Here is a 6134-nt window from a genome sequence, read left to right on the forward strand (position 1 = left end):
ATTAGACACACTAAAGTAAAAGGGGATTAAATTTTGGACGAAGTTGAAACAAACAAACAAGTATGAAAAACTAGACAGATTGTAAAACAAATCTGAGAAATAAGATGATGGATGGGATAGCTAGAGGCTTTTTCTCCACACATGACATGTATGCAAATAACTCGATTTCTAGTTACTACTTCATTAAATTATGAACGACAATGCTCCAAATTAACCGTGACATCATTAGTTAACTATCAGATTTTCCTTGTTTTATTGGATTGGATGACATCATTCTACAACCCAAAACATTCTTCAAAAGTTCCCTACATGACATCATAATAGAGATACAATCAAAGATCATTACGTTTAATGAAAATCATAAGCATTGACAAAACACTTGCAACTATGACATCATGTCGCTTATGCTAGGAATTGAACTTAACGCGATCGTTTATAAGCGACCTTCACTACATGTGAATATAAGTTTGTAACGATTATGTGAAACTTCCTTATATTCTAGCAACGGATTTAATTAAGTGTCGACCCTTAATTAAAAAATACAAATAAGCTATCAATCAAATAGTTAAGCTAATTGCATTCACGATTCAAGAGTTCATAACTGGAATTTATCAAATCATATTACACACATAATCATGGCTTTGAAATCACCCCTAGCTAAGAGGGGTTTAGCAACTCATATTCACAACAAAACGAAAGGAAATGAATTTAAACATTAGAAACAAAAGAAAGAAAACACCTAAATGCTCAAACGATCCAAGTTAGACAGCAAGCACGTCCAAGCACTTTCCTTCCCTTCCTTTCCTACGGCACAAGGTGTTGGTGAGTGTTTGAAGGTTTGTTTGTATGGAGGAATGGATGTGAAGATGAATGGATGTGTTTGGATGAAGGTTGTGTTGAAATGGGAGTGAATGATCTAACCAAGTATGAACTAAATTTATGTTACACACACTTCCTTTTATAGAGGAAGTGCATGGCAATGGAGGGGAACATGGAGTGGTATAACAATTGAGTGCAATGATGCATGAAATCTGAAATGATGGAGGGAACAAGGAATGGTGTAGCAATTGAGTGCAATGATTCAATGTAATGATACAATTGAGTGCAATGATTCAATGTAATGATGCATGAAATCTGAAATGATAAAGGGAACAAGGAATGGTGTAGCAATTGAGTGCAATGAGTAGTGTTTGAAATGATTCAAAGGTGCAAGTGAAGTGATGATGCAAAGCATGGGGGTAAAATGGAGTGGTGTTGCAGCTAGGGAACATGAATGATTGTGCACATGCTAAAGAAAGGAAATGGAGGTGGAATGATGCAACAAATGAGTCAATGAAGGGAACATGGATGATGATGCACGACATAGGAATCCAAAGGGAGTGCAATGGTGGTGCACGGCAATGATGGAAAGGTGAATGGTGGAGCGACACCCCTTTGTGGCTGAGCTCTTTGTCCTTTTTACATTAATTCTTCTTTCTCTTTAACACATTCCTAGCCTCTTTAGTCTTCAATTTCGTCCATCCACCTTGCTCCATGCATGCGCTATTCATTCCAAGCCCAAAACTGCTCCAAAATGCACCAAAATGCATCTTATTGCTTCATAAGGCCTATGGACCTACAAACACACGAAAATAGCTTAAAATACATAATTAACTAAGAAATAAAAACATAAATGCATGAGAACAAGCTAACTCAGTCGCATAAATATGCTCCTATCATAAGCCAATGGTGGATTCCTTCTCGAATTAGTGTAGATTTTGTTTGTCATGCATTGTTTGTCTCGCCAGTGAGTGATGTGGCGTTGCATGTCAGAGATGGCTTATGTTGCTGCAATGACAATTTATACCAGCGATCTTGTGCTTGTGGTAGCCGTATAGGGGTTTGATCATTTTGTTTGTTTGTACAAGTTACCTCTAGATTAATATATTGGTTTTTGAAGAAATGTACCCAGGTGGCAACCATTGTAATCATTCTTAGTAATGAAATCGCAATTGCATCTTGACACACCCCGTCCCGAAGGAGGGCGTGCTGGCCGTCACGTGAGAGTGACGTAACCATTTACACAGTTCGGAAGCTTTAAAAAACTTTCCAATTACTAAGATAACACACCCGAGGGTGAGTCCTACTTTTGTGAATTCTGTCAGAACACCGTTGGATTCCTCGTGGCCACCAAAGCTCTGCTAACTTGAACCTGGAGGGGCGCAAAACAAAATTGAGTGGGTCAGTAAAACAAAGTTTTTCGAAAACTTTTCATTTAAAACATTTCTAACCCCTCACCGTAAAACCTGTATACTTTCCTAGAAAATAGCATATATATAAACATATATATAAGCAAAAATCTCAAATCTCAAACCTTTAACACTTTTCAGAAATATATATATATATATATATATATATATATATATATATATATATATATAACCATATGAAATCTCAAAGCTTGAATCCCAAATCTTTAACATTTTTCAAGAAAAACATGCCATGCCATAAATCAAAATATAAATCAGGTGAAATAAGGAATCAATCGGAGACCCTGCAGTTGGTCCTATACGATTAATTCAATAGCTCAATATCTCACTAAGCCGGAGTCACCACAGTGACCTATACGGCCCTACTCTGCACATCACTCGGAACTACGTAAGGTAGTCTATACGATGAAAGGTGTAAAATACGCTCTAGTGCTTCTCTCATCATATCATCAGCGCGCATATCTAAGGTCACCCACCAGTCGGAACCCCTCTAATGGTCTGTACGACTGGCATGTCGGAACCCTCACATGGTCTGTACGACATCCACCTACTTGGATCCAAGGCGAGCGTGCGGTGTGGTGAATAATATAAGCACTAACACCTAGGGTGCAGGTTATGAGCTCAAAACATCTCAACAACAACAATTCAATGAATAAATGAACTCACCTGACTTACCTGTGCCTCCACAGCACCATGTAACATGTATGCATCATATATCAATCATGTAATTCATATAACAATTCACATTTTCAAATAATTCTATGCATGGCATTTTTAAAGCATATCTTCATATAAATTCATTTTCTGGGAAAAATCAATAGTATAAAGGTAATACAAAAACAAAACTGCCCACTCACCTGGAGTTCGCCCAACAACTCCCTAGCACCACACATCAAGGCATCATGAAGATTAGCGCCTAGAACAATAATCAAACCCAACCTCAGAAATCATGCCGATAGAATACATAACTTATATAAGATACGTCACTACGTAATTCGATCCGGATGATCTGCAACTCAGATTTCAAATCCGTAACTTCCAGAGGTCCACAATATACCTCTAGGACAACATCTTAAAATTTCATTACCATCCAACGGTCGGATCTCCGTCAATTTCCAAAACTAAGTGACGGTTAACATTCTATTTTATGAACTTACAACTTCAATTCCGGAAGATCCGTAAATCGGATTCTCAATCCGTAAGTTCCTATAATCCTCAAATATTACGTATTACAACGTATCAAAGTTTGGTGACGATCCAACGGTCGGATCGTCAATTCACATTTTCACCTAACCACGAATCGTAACCAACTTAGGTTCAATTATTCAATTTACGTCCATCAATTATCAAAACAGAACCTAGAACCTTAATCACAAGCTAATAATGACATTGGCGGGCCATTGGCCACGCACCGCCGCGCGGGCCGCCGCGGGTGGCGGTTGGCCGCCCCGGCTCGCCGGAAAATTCAACTATTTCCAAAAATTACTAAAATTTGCAGATTTAAAGATCTCAATGAGTAGAACAACTTTCATACCTGAGGCCAAGGCCAATTTGGCCTGGAAGTGCTTCAATTTCACCAAAACCGTGAAGAACCCTAGAATTGGGTGTTTCCAATTCGACCTTCAAACTTGTTCCAACGCCTCAATTACCTCTTGGGCTTTGTTTTAGGTCCTAAGGGAATGCTAATGGTGTTAGTAATTGAAAGAAAACATTTCAAAATTTGGAGAATTTAAACAAAAGGGTCGCGGCACCCGTAGGGGTGTTCTTCGCGAAATCACAACGAAATTCAATGATTCTTGGGGTGAAACGTGAAGAGGGAAGGCCTAGATGATGATTAGGAGTGGTACCTTGATTCAATTCGTCGGAAAATTGGACGAAAATGGCGAAAACCCGCCGATTGGAAGTCGCGGGTCGCGCGGGTATACGGGTTGGGGAAAACCCATTTCTTCCTTCTCTCCTCCGCTTCTCGCCCTCTCTCCTTTCCTCCTTTCCTTCCTCTAGTTGGTCAGCTTCTCCCTCTCTCTTCTCCCCATTCGGTCTCTCCTCCTTCTTCTCCGATTGGGCAGCTTTGCCCAATCCCTCTTCTTTTCTGTTTTCTTCTCACGCACACACACACACACAAAACTTTCTCTCATCCCAACCATCCATTTCATTCATCATTAAATCTGGGCCGTCCATTTTCATAAAAGAATTTCTATATTTTACTAAAATTATAATTCCTTAAAATCCCAACTTCAAACTTTAATAACTTCTTCGATATAACTCCAAATCACGAACCGTTTGCGCCCACGCGTCCGTAACGACGAGTACTACGGGGATATGTCAAGAAAACAAATCTTAGATGGCACGACATGGTGATTAACCTCGAATAATGCACGTACCTTCAAAGGGCATTTTTGTAAAATCCTTTATGAAAACTTTAAAAATTCTTAAAATTAGGGACGGGCTGTCACACATCTTGTGAAAAAAAAATTATTATCACGAATAATTGGTGTTATAATTAAACCAATCATTCAAATATCAAATAATATTGTTATATATTGGAGTTGATGAATTTTATCTACAAAGAAATTCAAGACTTTTTAGTTTCGACTTCAAAAGCACACATGTGAATGCAAATTTCTTCCTTCTTGATTTTGAACAATTTTGCACCTACAAAACAATTAACACCTTAGGTTAAGGCTAAGAGCCTCACGCGCCCATGATGAATGGGGGGGGGCTTTGGCTGAAGAACCTTCGATGCCAAAGTTAGAATTTAGAGAGAAATAGTGTTTAGAGAATTTTGGGATTTTTGCCAAAGTGTTGGAATGAATATTTGGTGAAAATATGAGCCTATTTATAGGGCTAGGTTGGTTCACTTTAGAGAGGAATGTGGCCGGCCACTTAGTAGGGTTTTTAGGTTTTGTTTTGGTTTAATTGGGCAATTAATTGGCTAATTAAACATAAAAGGAAATGTTTTGGTGGTTATGGAATTTATTGGCTAATAAAAAGGAAGAAATGGTGAAAAAGGTAGAAAAAAGTGATGGATTAGGTTTTGAAATGGGGATAGCCGGCCCTCTAGTGACTTTTAGGTTTGAATGGGTGTTTCAATTTGATAATTAAGGGATTGATTAGGTAATTAATCCCTTAATTAGTCAATATTTAGGAAATTTGAAAGGAATATATTATTTAGGTAATTGATTAGCTAAATAATGGAATATAAAACATATTAAATAAATTAGGTTTTGGGAATTACCTTATAGAAAGGATTTGATGAAATAGGCTTTAAATTGTTACCTATTTTGGGCACTTTTGACTTGGTTGAAAGATGATTGCCCACTGCTCGTGCGTAGGAATCCCGGTATGCCTCAAGGGTATTTTTGTTCTCTTTTGTCCAAAAAACCATGTGGCGCCTAGTGAATATTTTTGGCTCCACAACGCCGCCTATATATGATTACCAAAAGCTTAAGGTTTTTGCCTTTGGTGTTAAATTTCTTTTTCTTTTCTAGCTAAAGAGATATGTGATAAAAAAATAAAAAATAAATAAAAAAACAAGGTGGTATTTTCCTTACACCCTTTTTATCTCTCACATATCATCATAATTTCAGTTTTCTGATTTTTTTTCAATTTATTCAATCTGATAACCGAAAATTGGAAAGAATGTGTAGAAGATTCAAAGAGGTGTGTGAAGAGCATCACTCAAAACATAAAAGAAATGAGAAATAAATAAGAGACAAGAGTGGTGAAGAATAAAGAGGATGGATTATTTCAAAATTTGCAACCACAAAAGACAATTATATTTGAAAATGCGAGTTTCAACTGTGGTACGAAAAACTCTTTCTCACAAATAGTTGACCTATACCATCAAAAATGGTCCCAAAAATTGAAAATTGATCAATGTAGTCC

At 37.5% G+C, this 6134-nt stretch overlaps 1 long non-coding RNA gene across 2 annotated transcripts; it reads right to left on the reverse strand.

The window, feature by feature from the left end:
* Positions 1-551: 551 nt before the first annotated feature.
* On the reverse strand, positions 552-4500 carry LOC139188240 (uncharacterized). Of its 2 annotated transcripts, none has more exons than XR_011571550.1 (5): positions 4097-4500; positions 3784-3920; positions 3107-3165; positions 2127-2191; positions 552-1615 (listed from the first exon to the last, which is right to left on the reverse strand). It is a non-coding gene; the product is annotated as an uncharacterized lncRNA (long non-coding RNA). The 2 variants fall into 2 exon arrangements; XR_011571549.1 differs by having other exon boundaries at positions 2110-2191.
* Positions 4501-6134: the final 1634 nt, after the last annotated feature.

Source organism: Malus domestica, chromosome 09, assembly GCF_042453785.1.
Source record: "Malus domestica chromosome 09, GDT2T_hap1".
Taxonomy (NCBI): Eukaryota; Viridiplantae; Streptophyta; class Magnoliopsida; order Rosales; family Rosaceae; genus Malus; species Malus domestica.